The 17,472-nt window shown below is 43.4% G+C and overlaps 2 protein-coding genes across 13 annotated transcripts in view; both read left to right on the top strand.

Annotated features, from left to right (window-relative positions):
- CAMK2G (calcium/calmodulin dependent protein kinase II gamma) overlaps nt 1–3,453 on the top strand; it is a 118,659-nt gene extending 115,206 nt beyond the window's left edge. For 9 of the 11 annotated variants that reach the window (XM_053948722.1, XM_053948723.1, XM_053948720.1 and 6 more), the window contains one exon: nt 735–3,453. The gene's annotated coding sequence lies outside the window, so the exon portion shown is untranslated. The remainder of the gene's footprint in view (nt 1–734) is intronic. The other 2 variants (XR_008432015.1, XM_053948715.1) reach the window with 2 other exon arrangements.
- A 5,349-nt stretch (nt 3,454–8,802) lies between these two features.
- The window catches only part of NDST2 (N-deacetylase and N-sulfotransferase 2), a 131,684-nt gene continuing 123,014 nt past the window's right edge, over nt 8,803–17,472 (top strand). The window contains exon 1 of one of the 2 annotated variants that reach the window (XM_053948984.1): nt 8,803–8,891. The gene's annotated coding sequence lies outside the window, so the exon portion shown is untranslated. Of the gene's footprint in view, nt 8,892–15,048; nt 15,109–17,472 lie in introns of those variants that run through there. The other variant, XM_053948987.1, reaches the window with a different exon arrangement.

The following is a 17,472-nucleotide window of genomic DNA, read 5'->3' as shown; positions in this document are numbered from 1 at the left end:
AACCAAGAAGGGAGAAGACTTATAAAGGAGATTCTGCAAAGATTTGCAAACTAAGAAATGGTAGAAAGAAGGGTTTGGCTATACTTTCATGACAGGATAATGCTAAACAGATAGGAAAAAAACCCAGACTTTAAACTGAACAAAATAAATCGAGTAATTTGGCACCTGAGGGTTAACTAGGAAGGGCCTTTGCTAAAAGCAGTCACTAGGGCTACAATTTCACAAAACTGCAGACAAACTCATACATTTGTTTAAATATTAAGTAAGTTCAGAGATAAAATTACTGAAGATTTGAAAAATAAAAACCCTAAGAAAAATATAATTATCTTTCAGTTCAAGGCAAAAGCCAATGGAAAGTGAAGGAGAAAATGTTCCTTAGAACCAGAGCCTTTGAGCACTCCTTAGGAAACTTCTTCAGCTTCTGGGTCATAGCTGTGAGAGGGTGGGCTCAGGGCTGCTCCAAAGCAGCATGTAATACATTTTAGCAATTTGTTAATTTTCACTGGCACTCTCAGCCACCTGGAAGGGGAAGTGAGTGCCTCTTACCTTTAGAGGTCTCCTCATGAGCCCCAGTTTGTCTTGTGTTAGGGGTTTCTACCTACCCTAAATAATTAACCTGTAGAAAACATGTTTTTTTAATTGTGTACAGCTAATGTATGGCTTTATTTCCTTCCATCTTCCATCCTGTTCTCCCCTCTCCTTTCTGGGTGGACACTACCTCTTCCTGACTGCAGCAACTTGTGGAGATACTCAGCTGGAGGGCAATATCTTCTTAGCAAGCAGCTCTGGAGTGCCTGAGTGACAGCAACGGTCATGTCTGTTTTGACATTAAAAAAATAAATACAAATTACAAACAGGCAGCAGCCAAATGCACGAAACCCTGCATGCATCTGATGCTCCGGGCACTGCCTTTCTGTTGTTTTCCATGGATCCATCGTGTCTGTTTCTGCTGTACGAAGGTGTTTTTAAATCTAAAAAAAAAGACATGTTGTTTGTATAAAATAATAAAAAAAACAGGAATAATGCTAAATAAATGACAGATTATCCAACATGCCCCCTCCCCCAGGGCTAAGAAAGTAGCAGCAGCCGGAACATCTTTCAGAAATGAAGTGAGGGGGGAAAGCAAAAGTGAAGGAGAGAAGGAGAGAGGGAGAGCAAGAAAGGAGGCAGCTTGAACAGCGGACGGCTGAACTGAGCTCCGCAAAGCGATGGTGGAAGTTAATACCACATTCGGGCTGTGCTGCAGCTACAGTCGGTGAGAAGTGGCAAGGAGACCCCAGAGGAGCCAGTGTGAAGACTGGGGTTCAAGAGAGAGGAGCTGCTTCTCTTCCTGTTGCCCAGCAGTCTGACTTCAGCCTGTTTCTTCTTTGATTTCTGCACAGCAAGAACGCTATGGAGACCTGGTTGCTCGGGCTGCTGGATCCCAAAACAGACTTTTCTTTTTTTTTTTTTTTTTTTTCTTTTTTTTTTTTTTAAGAAATAAAATGGAATGTTGATTTAAAACTAAAGATGGAAGTAGGGATTTAAAAATGGGTTTAAGTAACCCATTTTTAACCCAATTAATTAACTTGAATAGAAGCTCGCTCTTTAGTGATACTGGTTTTAGAAACAGCCACTACCTGGAAAAACATGGAGTTTTGAAACCAGCTTATTTAATTTAACAAAATAAAAAAAACATTTCATTAAGAGCAGAGATTTTAGAGGAAGAGGGTATTTGTATGGGATTTTCTATTTTTTTTTCCTTTTTAGTAGCATAGTTGGGATCCACAGTGTGCAGAACACATGTTCCTTAGGAAGCAAACAAAAAACTTAGTGTTATGTTCTTCATGAAAACTTGCACATACACTCCTATATGAGGCATAAATAGCGTGTGTTTTTTATACTGAAATATATGCACCCGTAGAATTAAAGGGGTTACCTGGCCTCCTGTATGATTTGTTGGTCTCCAGTAAAATAGCAGTGGGAGCCAGCAGCCCCAGCCAGGTGCTTCTCCCCACCACTAACCCATCTGATGTTTGTAAGTGTCATGTTTCCTAGTGTTTATTTGGGTAATTTTTCTATTTTTTACAGTGATGTTGTAACACAGAAAACTATCAGATCAGAACCTCAAAAGCTGTAGCTGAAGGAATCCAGGCCACCCCCCATCCCGTGTTGCCTCTGGGTGTTAGAGGATACCTCATGAAGCAGAGGGGAAAGGGAATGAACATGTGATCTGATGTTCGTCCTTTGGGCCAATTCATCTTCCTTTCTTTTCTTTGCTGCAAAAAGATTTCAGTTCCTTTATTCATTGGGTGGGAGATATGGAAGTGTTTTGTTGAGCTTACCAAGGAGGGAGCCTAGCCCCAAGAAGAAAATGGCCTTTCTGGCAGACCTGATGGGATTTGTCTTGACCAAGGGAAAGGCATCACTTGCAGAAGTTGGAATGGGCTTTTACCTGAATTTATCTACCCCTAATAATTTTTGGATCTCTAGAGAGTTAAAATTATTTCCATGACAGCGTACTAAGTGCGTGGCAATCTTTTAGCAGACTATAGAAGAGAAGAAAGACAATTTGGAATTTTAACCCTTATTCAATAAAATGCAGAAAATAAAAGCTGTTGCACAAAGTGGAGCTGTCACTTCGCAGCAGATAGCGCTCTGCTCCCTTTATTGGAGAGGTGCTACCCCATACCAGGATTAGATCAGCTTACCACTCTTGAAGGAAAAGACCATCCACACTTCCCAGGTTTATTTTGAGCAAACACCCTTTTCTTCCTCCCTCTGCTATCCCAGGGGAGGAGTGAGGAGGGGATTGACTCCATGGTGGGGCAAACACTAGATTTTATTATTTCAAAACATTTTAAAGACAGTGACTGAAGTGGAAAAGTAAAAAGCCTTGATATTACATTCAGAAAAATTTTTAAGCCACAAAGAGAGCAAACAGATTACAGTTATGCCACTTAAAAAAGATAAATACAAAACATTATGCATGCCTTCTTTTGGTCTGATCTTCCTTGTCTCTTTACCTGATAATTATTAATAGTTAAAAAAAAAGAACCCTCTATATTAAGTATATGCATCTTTCAGAGAAAATTTTAAAAGAACAGAACTGTTGTTTTTTTTGTTTTTGCACAGTCTTGGAGACAAACTCTTTTGGATTTTTTTTTTTTTTGTTTAAGTTAATGAGAACCGTAGCTTGGTATGGCCATTATCAAACACAGCTGTACACCTTTAGCATTCTTAATGTTCTCTTATGGGGCTAATGTAAGCATCTATATAATATATATTATAAATATCACATTTTAAACAGGAAATGGAAGGCATTTGATGCAGAATTTTTGCATGATATAGAAATAATTAAAGTTAGCTAGTGTTTGTTTGTTTGGTCTGAATGTTGGTAGAACCTTCATAGCTTTGTTACAATGAAACCTTGAACTGAAGATATTTAATAAAATAACATTTAAACAGTGTAAAGTTTGGAGTGTCACATTATTCTCCTGAGGAATATGAAATTGGTACTTCTGGGATAGGAATCAATTGACAGAAGAGGGTTTTTTTCCCTGTGTCATTTAAAAATGTAATGTTTAAAAAGTTAAGTGGTACCATACCTAAAAGGGGGGAGCAGAGAATACTAGCATTTAAAATAACAGGATGACAGAACCTGTTAAAATTACCTTTATGGCATTTCACTGACAGACCAGGGATAATAGAGAAATTCTGCTTTTGTTCCCAATAGCCTGCCTGATCCTTGGCAAATCTATGCTATTATTTCCTTTCCTGGTCTTCATTTTCCTCACCAATATTTAAGCTTCTTCTTGCTATTTGGTTTGCCTGATGTAAACATGCTGATCTCAAGTTGTGTGACTTAGTTATTTGTCAACTGTTAGTGTATTTTGTGTCCTAGCTGGGATGCTCCTGCAGAGGCACAGAACTTGTCAGGTCTAGCAGCGTAAGCATCATTTCTTAAGTTAAAAGTTAGTTGATTTTAACTTGTTTTGGTTTTATACTGCCTCTTGCTGTTAGCATTTTACGTATGCCCCATTAGGTAGGCTTTGTTCCGCTCAGGCCTTTGCTGCTTTGCCGTTTCTGTTATTTCCACCTCGCAGATCTCAGCTGCTCTCGAGGGCCGGTGCTGAGCCGTGAGGCTGCAGCAGGTGCTGCCCGCACCCTCTGCTGAGCCCCTGCCCGCGCGGGCCTGTGGGACAGAGACGCTCAGGGGCTTCCCCGCGCCTGTGCCACCCGCTGGCCTTGTGTGTGGCACGGTTCCTGCTGTCATTGCCTGGGGGACACGCATCTCGTTTTGGCACTGGCTGCAGCAAAGGGGCTCTAGCCAGCATGTAGCCCCTCCATTTAGCAGGCCTGACTGGCCTCCATTCCCCTGAGCTCTCCCCAGGTGTGTCTGGGAAGTGCGGCAGAGGGGAGGGGGTGGCTTTGCCTTATCACTGAAAGCGAGTTCATTGTGCTTAATCCCCTTTAACTGCAGCAATTACCCAGTAAATAGGTGTCAGCTGTTGCTGCTTAGAGAGATGATTACTTTTGCTGCCTGATGGAACAGGAGGAAAAAATCGTCCTTAGTGTTTAAAGGGAGAAGGTAAGAGTTTTATAGTCCGTTTTACTGGGACTAAAGGCAACCTGTTCGTGCCCAGAAGAAATGGCTCCTGCTATTTCGGGAGCAAAGAGACGTTCTGCTCTCGTTTCTGACATGAGGTAGGAGCATTCATCAGGTAAGGTTTCTCCTGAAGCAGTTAATCCTGTCTTAATGATCTTTGAAGTTATGTTGCAGTATAAGCTGATGAACACCAGGAAGGTACTCTTAAAATTAGTTGTGATATCCCACGTTCTTAGTAACTCTTTTAACCACGATAAGACTAATTGTAACACTTGTTGAAAGTGAAATAGTCAGACTAACACTCAGGTCAAGAATATTTATTGTAGTATATATATGGGGCCTGTTTAATGTCTTACGTTTTAGCTGACAGCAAGGATTGGGAATGGTACTTCCCTGCATTGTAATAGCTCCAGTGTTGAGCTATCAAACAGGGATGTTCCCAGAACCTTAGTTTCCAGTATGCTATAGCTATTTAAAATCTGTTCATCCTATTAGATGAAGTTTTGCAATCTTCCTACCAAAGACAAGTGTCTGAGCATGGTTTTTGAAGTTCCCTTCCAATTTGTGCACATACATGATTGTATACATAGGTGAATTACTCTCTGGGAGACCTGTAATTGATGGTAGCTTTTATTTATGCCCAAGTAGATTTCCTTTTAAACTAAGATTGCTTTGCTCTCACTTGCTGGGCTAATAGCACAAAGGATGCTCCTATACTTGTAGTATCTATGAGATGTGGGGAGAAGCATGGGCAGAACTGGACCCTGAATGTCAATATCCTTTCCATTTTATTATGAAAACTGTTACTTATGTGTAATTGATAACGTAGAAAAACAAACAGAGCATTTCACTAATGATTGGATTTGTGATCTGGTTTGGGGTTTGCTATGGCTTTGCAGGGTGACTGCAGATAAGACAGCTGTGTGCTCTGTGCTTCAGCTTTCCCATTTGTACAAGCAGATGATAAGGCTGACCTCTGTAGAAACCGATGTAAGGGACTGATGAACAGTGCTGCAGAGAAGCTAAGGTGGTATTGCTGCTACACATCACAGATGATTTTTTTTTTGCCTGAGAATTTGAAAGGTTTGGGACTGCAGATTAATGCACCTGGAATGCTTGGTTATTTGGGTTTGTTATATGTTTATTTAAGAGTAGAGAAAGGTGATCCTTTGGGGGCACTTAAAGCAGCTTGAATGGAGGATTATGAATTTTTTCCTTGAGATCCTTAGTGCCTGAGAACAACTCACCTGCCAGAATGTCCTCTTTGCCTGCTGATAAGGAATAGGAATTTACTGGTTGATGTGTAGTACTCTAAAGAATTTTAAGTCAATTTCTTATATACTTAACAAGTATTAGAAAACAAATATGTTTGTGGTTTTTAAGGCAGACTGGATGGATATCATTAAGTTAATAAAATCTCATTCTGAAAGTTTCTTGTGCTACAGGAAGGTCCTCTAAAGCACTGGTGGATGGGGAGAGAGGGAAAGGTGGTTGTGCCTAATTTGTTGCAATTTATATAGTTTAACCATAATTATCCATGAATGGATGGGCAGGATGACATTCACAGAAAACCATTTTGTTAATGCATCATAAGACTGCATATTGGCAGACTTGGGTTTTGGCAGTACTTGCAATGAAATACTGTCTCATCATGGTTTATTTCTCCTTCACGCTTCTGTGGGAAAGAGTAGTGCTCATACCAAGAGAGGACAGCCTGCAAAAATGGCACCAGGGCTCTGCTTCAGAGGCTTGTTTACATTGGAACGTGCTATAGGTTACATCAGTAGTCAGAGCAGTGCTACTGCCGTATGGTTGTTCCTGTTCCAGAAAGCATTTTTTTGTTTGTTTCTTGCTACATGTCTAGTTCAAAATAAACTGAAAAAATTACTTACACAAAAAAGATATGTTCTATTAAAGTGACATTTGAAATTCATTGCTTTAGATTTAGCATATTTTTCTTGTATAAAAAAGGCCCAAACTTGGCACAGATAGTCTTAAATGTTTTTAAGAATTGTAAGCAGATTTCAGTCTTTTTCATTCCAAAACAGTATTAATGCTGAAATTGTTTTATATATGGTAAGTTAGCAAGTTTTAACACCTTCTAATCTGTTACAATATCAGTAAAAATCTTCCATACCTATTACAAAGTCTATATTGATCCTCCACAGAAACAGCAAGACATTTAATCTTCTACTTTGACTTTCCCTTTGGGAAGAAACAGGCCTGAGCCATTAAATGGAACATCCAGGGAAAGATGGTTTATGTGACCTTAAGAAAGAGAAATTGCTTCAGTGAAGTGCAATGTTGCCAGGGATAGCACATGCTAAGTGAGGTAGGCACAGAGCAATGTGATAGCCTGGAAGATGGGCATCATAGAACCAAACACTCAGAGTGGTTTGGAGTGTGAGGAAGAGAGTGGAGATGCAAGATGGGGTTGAAGGTGTCTTGCAAGTGAGGAGAGGAAGTTACATATGAGGTAGCTAGAAAGGCAGGGAGGACAGTAGGATGGAGAGTTGTTTTGTGGTCAAATGAGAAGGAAAGCAGGTGAATTCTGTGCTGGTGGTTTGAGGAAGGGTTTGGAGAGATGGGGAATATTTTGGGGTAGTTTCTTCTATGGCACATTTAACTAGAGTTTTAAACTGATACTCTTGCACCTGTATAGCAAACTATAGTATACAACATACCCTCCTGTCACTGATTTCCCTTCCTCACTGTAACTGAGATAGGTTGGATTGATAGACTGAGGAAGAAATTTTGTTTGTTTGTTTGTTTTTTCATTTTATTTCTTTTTTTTTTTTTGTTTTTCTTTTACCAGACTATCAATTTGTACTTTGAAATGGTAAATCCCATTTCACAGAATGTAGTACTGGATGATAAATGCTACAAACACATGACACAAAGTTCTGAGTTGCCACATAGTGCCTCTGTTGGCTCAGATTTGATCAGCTGTTTTGGAAAGTGCAAGGTCTGTGGTAGACTGGGCATCACCTGTTGCTGCCACACTAGCTTTGGGACAGCTGCAGGCAGGGGAACGATATTAATCTGATTCGAGCACTGTGGCACGTGTTTGGATTAACTCAACAGAAATGCAATCCTGTGTTAAAATATGTGCTGCTGGGTATTTTGGCAGCACAGACCTGTGCAATGGGACTGCAGGTGGTGGGAGCAGCTGCCTCATCCACCTCTGCTGAGCGGGGGGTGCTGTCAGCCAGAGGCAGAACAGGCTTTTGAAGCATGCTAAGATATGATTGCTCATAGCTTAGTCTGCTTTTTTTCAGTTATTTGATTCACCTGCTGACATGGGCTTAACAGGCTTGCAGAAGTCTGGTCAGTGCTTCAGATGCAAATTGGTTAGCTGAAGATTAAAAACCCTCTATAAATGTGTCCATAAACCATGACTTTTGAGCTTTTTAAACTTTTCAATAGAGGAGCAGGTTCCTATACAGCAAATCTACATATTGCATTGCCTTTTTGAGGGTTTTCTGAGAGTTATTCACAAGGTGCCAGCGATCCTCTGACAGCAGGATGGGAAGCAGTACGTTGCCGACATGAGGCCTTATTCCCTGAGCACCTGCTTTCCCTTTGCTATCCCTTTTCTTCTGTCGCTTTTGACTGCTCCAGGTCCCAGTCGTGTTAACCTGTCCCAAACGTTTGCTCTCTGCAGCACGGTGGGTTCTTTCTCCACAGCAGATCCAAAAGCTGTGTAATAGCACTCCTGGACTACTGTCCACTCCTCCAGCCTCCCGAGAATGTTTCTGTGATGTGGCTTCACATACCATTCTGGCTTCCTACTACAATTTCCTCCACCTCTTTAACGTAGCAAATTGCACCGTGCGTGTTTGTGTTTCTCGGGCGGCTGCTGCCGGCGATGTCACAGCAGTGTCAATCCCTACCTACTGCTTTCCTGGGCATCCCACGCCCTCCGCGCTGCCGGGAGCGCGGCGGCCGCGACCGTGCCGGGCAGCGCCGGTCCACGGCGGCGCCGCCGGTCCCCGCGGCCGCGGGGCAGCCCCCGGCACGTGTTTGAGCGCGGGGCGCGGCCGGGCCGCGGGACCCCGGCCCGAGCCCTCCCCGGCGGGCGGGGCCCCGCGCCCCTCCCTCGCCCCGTCCCTCCCTCCCCGCGGAAGATGGCGGCCGGGCGGCGCGGCGGCGGCGGCTCCCCCAGCGGCCGGACGGACGCGCAGCGCCCCGGAGCCGGCGGGCCGCGACCGGCCTGAGCGCTGCTCGCGGCGCCGGGGGACGCCCGTCCGCTGTCCCTCCGGGACCCGTGCCCTGCCCGCTCGGCGGGGGCTCCTTGCGGCAGGTGAGGTGGAGGACGAGGAGGGCAGCGCGGTGGTGGCGGCCCAGCCCGGTCCGGCTCGGAGGGCGGCGGGGCTGAGCGAGCGGCGCTGGCGGGGCCGGGGGAAGTTGTGCCGGCCGGGGGCGATGGGCACGGGTGGGGGCGGTCTGTGAGGGGCGGCCGGAGCGTGGGAGGAGGCGGGGGGGCCGGGCCGGGGCGGGCGGTGCGGAGGGCGCTGCCCCCCGCCCCGGAGCCACCTGTGCGGCCGGGGGACCCCGCCGGGAGCCCACTCCGGAGGGGCCCGTGCCCCAGCACGGAGCTCTGTTGCCGGCCGTGCCCGGGGCCGAAGGTTTCGCAGCCCTGCCCGGCTGCTTTTGTCGGATGCTGGGCCCCCGACACGCGGCTGGGAGCGGCAGCCCCTGCCCCATCGTGGCTGCCTCCCCTCGGATCCCCCTGTGCTCCGGCCGCCGGCGGCGAGCGGGGTCCTGGGCAGGAGCTGCGCTCCCGGCCTCACTCCAGCTTTGTTGACCCCACGGCGTCGTGTTGCGGGCGGCGAGGTTGCCGAGTACGTCGGGACCGGCGCCCAAGTAGTCGGCATGCACCGGGGCAGGGGATGCTCTGTCCCCGTGGCGAGGCTGCGGCTGCACTGCCCGTGCTGCACACGCTGCTCTCTGGGGGCTGCTCTCAGAGCAGGCCACTGTGGATACAGTTGTGGTATTATAAAGACACAACAAACATTACATAGAGAAAGCCTAATGGAACGTGAGGAATCGTTCCTGTAGTATTTCCAATCATATTTTAGTTGTTAAAACATTTTTGCAGAGGTAAAGTGATAAATAAAAGCACGAGACGTCCCTGTTTGCTTATGCAAGAGTGAGTAAACTGTGTTGCCTGAATTAGAAGTGGGCAAATGTCAGACCTCTGAATTCAGCCACAAGTTACACTACTCCACGCTGGGATCCTTTGTGACCAATTTTGCCAAATAAATATTCAGAGTTGTTAATTGTATGTGCATTTCTCATTAGGAAATGTAACTTCATCCTTTGTGGCAGAGGTAAACTAGAAACTTCTGATGAATTGTTCAGGTTATGTACAGTCAATTATCTTTGGTAATTGGGCTGGGAAATTTTGGATAATGGCGGTATGGAGGGACACATTGTGTACAAAAACACACGAAGAGCCAGAAAAAATTAGAAGCTTAGTATCAGCCTCAAGAGTTCGTTGGCCTGGGTGCCTACATGTGCTGGTATTGCCCATGTGAGCTGGCTCTGCACCTGGAGAGTGATCCCAAAGCCAAGCCCTGTAGAGCTGCTCCACAAAGACACCTGAGGCGCTCGGTCCACAGTGGGTTTGTGCAGTGTTTCTTCATTGGGCCTCTCAGTGCAGCTGTTTTCATGGCACTGAGATCACTGATCTGCTGACAGAATGGACATAGAAAGGCATTTTAGTTTGTTCTTCACCCTGCACAAAAGTGATTGTGGTGTGTTGAGATAGTTGGTTCCAAAAACAGCCAGACTGCAGTAGACCAGTTTTGAGCCAGTGGAAAATCTCTGTGCTTACGTCTGGCAACCAGCAGAAAGTGGTCTAAAAACTTTCTGCTGTCAGCAGCAGTGAACAAGTACGTATCTCTTACAGTTATTATCTTGTTCAATTGCTGCTGCTTAAATTTTTCTTTCTTATCCCAAATTCCTCTCTTTCTTTGTTCTTCCCTTTTAGTTTTTGTTCTCCTCTAAGCACATGGTAGTGTTTTCCTTGTTGCTTCTTGAACATGGTTTTGTAATGGGTCTTCTCTTCCTCTGTTTCAGTATTTCTTCAGTCTTTGTAAAACTGCATTTTTGCATGTATATATGAACTATGAAGAGCTGGAATGTTCAAAAAAAGGTACAGCTCAGAATGAGCTGAGAGCAAGGACACAGAGCAGGAGTAGTGGTACATCTGTCCAAATCAAAATTTTTGCTCCAGTCGCAGAAATGACTTTTGCTTTTGGGTGTGGGTTCTCAGACTGGATGTCAGAATGGAGAGAGGGTGCCAGTCTGGCAACAAAATGAGATTGTGATACAGAAAAATTGAGGGTCAGTGTTTTGAGGTATGGTATAATATGTGCAATTGTTTATCAGGATGTGAGCGTGTGCCTGGGCAAGCTGTGTCTCCAGCAGCATCTAGTAGTGCAGTGATGGTGGGATCTGCTGCATGGATTTTGCATAAAGCATGTTTCACTATTGTGCCTAACCTTCAGTCTGATCTGCATCAGAATTCATGTAGGGGCCTGGTAAATATAGCTTGAGCCTACTTTTGTATTTACATTTGTAATTCCATGTTTGTTTGTTTTTTTTTTTTAAATGGGGGAAGGGGAAATAACCAAATGCAGCTAAGATTTCAGTGTGTCCTGAACCACAGCCTATCTCCCCATCACTGAGCCTTGTTTCAGAAGACTGAATGACTGTCTCAGATCTCTCCATGGTATATCTGGAGTATGTGGTGATTCTCTGAGCAGAGCTGCACAGATAAGATAATCCATTTCATTTTAATTGGCAGAGTTGTTTACACATGATCTCTTGCTCATTTTCCTCTTTTAAAGGAATGCATATCCATCCCTGATTACAGCTCAGGTCAAAATCCCTCAGCACTCGTAGCAAATCTCCTTTAATTGGTCTCATTTAACTCTCATAAGGTTGTGTTTTAATTCTTGCTCTTCTGAATTCCTTTTCCCCAATCTGTAATGTAATTTATTACAGGATATTTTATAGACAAGGGAGCAGCCTCTGGCTGTCATCAACCTTTGCAGTTTATCAAGTTTCCAGCTCAACAGGCAGCTGCAGTGGAGTTTGTGGGTGTAAGGCAGTGATGCTGCAGCAGCAGCACACAGTCAGTGGTGGCGGCACTGGGCATGAGTGCAGGGTTTGTCCTGGATTCTGGAGATAATTGGGATGAATGCTCCTGTTTGCTCTCTCTGCTTCTCTAGTCTTATTTTTGCTTTGCTGGTGCAGGGGTCTTTGAGTTCAATTTTTTCCATTCTAGCTGGCTTTCCAATCTCTTTGTTTCAAGGCAAATACATCCAAGCTGCTGCTGTTTTCTGATGACGGGCTTTGAGCAGCACAGGAGTGGTGAAAGGCAAGTACTGGTAGCGTATTTTTAGAAGGCCCAAAGCAACATTAGCTGTCTTTAGAAAATTCCCTGTGACTTTGCTGAACACAGTTGCTTTGGTTAATTGAAGATAATACGAAGAGGTGAAACTCTGTATTTCGTTATGCCTGCGCTGAGGCACTTCACCTCTGGCCTGTAACAGCACAGTCTGCAGGCACCACGTGCTGTGCAGCTCCTGCCTGATTGCTGGCTGCTCTGACATCAGCTGTGAAAGTCTCAAAAGTCTGGCTTTTTTCTTTTTTTGAGCTGTACTCTCTGCTTTTACACTGGCAATTTTCTCACTACAGTAAAATCAGAAGGGACCATGTGCCTCTGCTTCAGCTGTTGGAGATGGCAGACTGTATGGTGCATCAGTGAAGGTACAGACAGACCTTTTGCTTTGCTGATCCTGCTCGTGGAAGCAGGAATCTCCAGTAGAGCTGTGGAGCACACTTATGTCTTAAATCATCACTGAAAGATCTAGTGGAGTGGACAGATGAGAGCCCTACTTCTTCTTCCTGCATAATGATTTTTGAAGGTCTTTGTCCTCTGGCAGTTGCTGTTTGGGGACTGTTTTTCGATATAGATCCGTATCCTGAAAGGAAATTATATAGATCACTAGACTCAGTCCATATGTGCTCTGTTAAAAATGCAGTAGAACTCTCTAGACATGAGTGATGAATTAATCTTATGCACCAGGAAGCTACCCTCCATCACATTCTTGCCTGCTCTAATATTTTTTAGTAAGCTAACTGATTTAGCAGTGAATGTGAGGGTTTTGGTAAGATTGTAAGTGCAGTTTGAACCTTCTCAAAATATTTGTGGCTTATGCTGGGCAGTGTAACAAGATCTGTTTTCACAGAAGTGGGATTTGCTGTTTGCTTGTTTTCTAAAGCTGCCCAAATTCTTCAAACAAGGAGAAGGGATGGTCACACGTTCTCTCTATATAGACTCAGCCTGCTTTTAAGTTTGTCAAGGAAAATAAATAGTGGGAAAAAAAAAAAAAAAAGGACAGCTTAATGCAGCACTAACTTATGTACTAGCAGTACCAAGAAGGAAATACCTGTCTCTTCCAAATGTGTTTGTAGCTGTGTGTAACCACAGCTGTTCTTCCTGCTGGGGTTGCAGATGTGGTGTATCAACAGTGCTTGCAGCTCTTCTCAGGCTGAAATGTTACCACCTTAACTTACTCTGTGATAGTGCCCTCTTCTTCAATCAGATACCCACACTCATTTTTTTTCTCCAAAATCAAAGGAGGTAGAAGACAGATACATCAAAGGAGGTAGGAGAGATACATTTTGTCCTTTGCTTAGTGTACAGGCTTGTGCTGGTCCTAGTGCTGGTAGTCCCTGTGCTTTGGGTGTCTCTGCACTTAACATCTACAGCATTTTGTCACATTTTGAATGTGGAATGGAAGTGAGGGAGTGTGGGATACAGTTGTACTGCACTAGTACAGTAGCTCACAAGAGGAGGATGCCTCCTCAGGGAGGGTTTCCATGGTGGGGGAGAGAGTAGGTCATAAAGTTGCGTGTGTTAGATGGCATACCAGGAAGTCATAGCCCTCTCCAGAGCCAGGGATCACTGCTGAATTTATTTATTGATGTATGTGTTTTCTCTGGATTGAGTTGTTGGATTGGGAGCTGGGTTGGCATAACTGATGGAAGAGGGAAGGAGTAAAGAGGGACAGCAAAATGACAATTTTATCCCTACTTAATCTCTTTTTGCAGTTCTGGTCTGCCATCTGGTCAGTCTCTTTGAAAGCATACAACCCTGTCCTTACTCTTCCCTTTGTTTCTCCAGTCTTTTACATCCTTCACTTCTGTGTTAGGAGCTCTCCAAGAATATTACACTCCTCTGAGTGGTTTGTGTTGGGAGGCTCCTGTGTCAGGACCGTTAGATTAGGTGATGGAGCAACTTGTTTTCCTTTGATCGTATTTAGTTTTACAGTTCCAGATGATTCCATTAGCCTAATATTTTATTGGTCTTTAAGCTTGTCTTTAATTAATGCTAATTTGCTTGGCAGTACTTCTGAAGTAAAATCAGAGCTTGCACGTGGGTTTTTAGAGCTCTTCAACAGATCTTAACTCTTACATTTTCAATCACTTTGGTATTAATTCCTCAAAGGAAACAGTGGAATGATAGGCCTTAGCTGTCCTACATTGTGAGTAGTAGAGCTCAATTTAGAAAAGCAGAGAAACTTGAGATTTACTTCAGAAAGGTTAGAAGAACCACAGAACATTTACAAATGTCTATTTTTGTTTTAAGAACCTCTTATTGAATGACTTTGCATTAGCTCTTCAGGCTTTACTGATGCTTTAGAGTGAATGGAAAATTTTGTATCACAAAGGGCTTTTAAAGCAGTCAGATCTGGCTTCTCTTGGATGATGAGAGTTGGACTCATCTGATTACATGTGAAAATATAGAATGTAAATACAGCTCAAGTGTCCACATCCGAGCTGGGCACTGTAAGTTCCCTTGTTAAGGGTATATTAGGGCACTGTTCATTTCTAAATCTACCCTAAGGTAGATGTCCACATTTTTTGAGGTGAATCAGTTGCTGGAAGTTCTTTTTTGCTTTTCCATTGAATATATTACAAACTGAGAATGTCACTCCAGATGTAGAGAATGTTAGCAGGATAAGTATCTGAGCAGAAGCTGTGTTGAACACCTTCCAGAGTGACAACTAACTTGCTTGTAATCCTGGACTGCTTTTCAGTGTAGTACTTTTAATATAATCACTGTTAATAATGTAAATTTGTCTCTTCTGATCTTAACTACCTTTCCCATATTCAGAAGATTTTTTCTGTACATTTTTCTTTTTAAGCTAATGCTGATATGGGGATTCTGTGCCACTCACACTTTATTCTGAAACTTTTGCAAGTGCTGACTGTTACAGCTTGTTCTGCAGCTGTTGATTGTCTTTGCCCTAGCCTCTGTGGTTAAGTTGTTCAACAGCCAGGATTCCATTGTAAGTGGTAACCACGACCTTACTGTGGTCCTGGACAGCCATGCCTATCCCAGAGAAGAGTCAGACCAAATCGTTGGGTGGGTCTTTGATTCAAAATGTAGCTGCAGAGATTGTAGTTGACTCTAAGAGAGGAGAATGTCAAAATGTCAGGTACCGCCCAATGATTTTTTTCTGTAAAGAGACCGGTTTATCTCCTGCACAGTCTGGGTTTTGCACTCCTGGAAGCTTAACTTTGAACAAATGGTGAGATCAGCTTTGGAGTGGCCCAACACAGTGGCACATAGCATGACTGAGATGAATATTGCAATTTCACAGCAAGTTGAATATCTCTTAATATTTAACGGCCCAAGATGAACAAGGAACATAACAAGACTGGGAACTCTTGTGCAATTTAATTAAAGGCAGAAATTTCAGTGGAGAAATGTTTAGTGTTTTGCCTGACCCCTTAAAATGTCATCCTCTTGAATCTGTCATCACGCATGTTTTATTTGTGTTTCTTTTCTGGACATCACCTGTGTGTAGGTCGGTTTCAAGTATAGAGATGTGTTTGAAGTGTTATCCTTTGTCTCAGAAATGGAGCTACAGAACTGGTATCATCATCACCTAACTGTTGGAAAACTGCTTGTCCTTTTATTGAGGGCTGCAGAGGTATTAAAAGAGCAGACAAACTAGTGTAGGCACTGCATCGATCAACACAGAGGGCTGCTGTAGCTCCCTGTTTCATCAGCTGTGTGAATCCACTTTCAGGAGAATGATGTGAACTATTGTAGTGTTAAACCTGCTTTTTCAGTGGGATAAAGTGGGATCCTGGCCCAGTCCAGCAGTTGTGAAGAGGCAGATTCATTTCAGCACTGAAGCCTGGCATAAATTGCTACTCTCCATGGCTGATCTATTGTCCAGAACAGCTCTGAAACACGCAACTTTCCCCTGCCCCCCATTTTGGTTGCAAATATTGTATTTAATTGTTACTTGTAGTTTCATTGTCTTTATTTTTAATTAAATGCTCTGGATTCACTCAGTGATACTGAGTGCATGTGCTTTACTTATGGCTGAGTCATAATCATCTTCCTCATAAGCAGAGAACTGTCACTGTCTCCTGATTTAGTTTTGTCTGGAGACTTCTATCCATATCCTTCCTTTATGTTCCTTTTTCTGATCTGGTCCTTTTTCTGATTCTATTGTATCAAAGCATGATGTGAATAAGTCTACTTTCCTGAGTCAAGGCTACCATGAAAACGTGCTGTTATCATGTGCTTGCATCTATATTTTAGTATCCTGTAACTGTGCATGGAACAGGGTGTGTTTCCATGGCCCAAGATCCACATAAACATATAAACACAAAGCTTTCTGCAGGAAAACTTGCTTTGCCTCAAACAAAATATTGATGTTTGCCTTTCCCAGCATTACTTATAAATACAAATTCCTCACTAACCACACGTGGTGCTACAGTGCCTGTGGTAGCAGGCAGAGCTTGAAAGTTCTTTTTGGTATTGCGTTGTGTATGTGGGCAGGTTAAGAGCAAACTGGTCTTCAGGAATTGTCATAATTGCAGTTGGTGTTGAATGTAAGGTTTCTCTGGGGTTGTTAACTCCTGCATGTAGTAGAGCTATGGTATAATTATTTTTATGTTAGTCCTAGCATTTTCCTATTGCTAAATGAAAGCAGCGTGAAGATGTCCTTTGAGCATATTCCTCTGGTTGCATTTAAACTGATACTGCCACTGAGAAAAGCAATCCAGTTCTATAGTGGTGCTTCTCTGTATTGGTACAAGAACTGATACAGAGGATCAGGAAACTCATGTGGAAATTAAAATAACAGAACAAAGCAAACCTACTTTTTTGCTATGTTATCATTCTCCAGAAGGGAGAATGTTACTTATCAGTAAAAAACCCAGTCGGGCTCAAATGCTCTTGCAGTGGCACACCACAGAGTACCTTGAGGATAAGACGAATTGATGGCATGCCAGGGCAGCTGTCTTGGGAGGAGAGGAGTGACCACCTAAAGACATGCCAGATGGTCACCTCAGGACAGTTTCACATGGTGTAAGCTGAAGAGGAGTCTTGTGCTACTTCTCTCTGCATCAGTCCTGCAAAGTTTTTAAATCTAGGTTAGCCTTAACTAACAGTGGTCATGAGAAAGTCTGAAACAAGCAGCATGCCCCAGAGACTGAGAGCCAGTAAGTGCAGTCCTTTGTTGCTGCCTGTTCTTCTCCACTTCTCATTGGACACTGGATTAATTTTTATATTGCTGATTTCTTGTAAGGAGTAAGATTGAAGAAGTAATAGCAATAGTAATTTCTGATGAAAATGGGTCCTGAGGAAGAGCAAAGTAGTCATTTTGATGAAAGTGCAGACCAGCCCTGAATTCACAGGTTCTGCATTTTTTTTTTTTTTAATCTGTTCTGCACTTTATTTTTTTGCATCTACTCCAAGACTTCCCAGCTTCTCTGATGAGCAGTACTGTATTATCTTTATGGTCCTGTGCTATTTACCAGAACAACATGACATGTTATGT

This window comes from Vidua chalybeata, chromosome 8 (genome assembly GCF_026979565.1).
Source record: "Vidua chalybeata isolate OUT-0048 chromosome 8, bVidCha1 merged haplotype, whole genome shotgun sequence".
NCBI lineage: Eukaryota > Metazoa > Chordata > Aves > Passeriformes > Viduidae > Vidua > Vidua chalybeata.
This window is presented reverse-complemented; position numbering and strand designations above follow the sequence as displayed.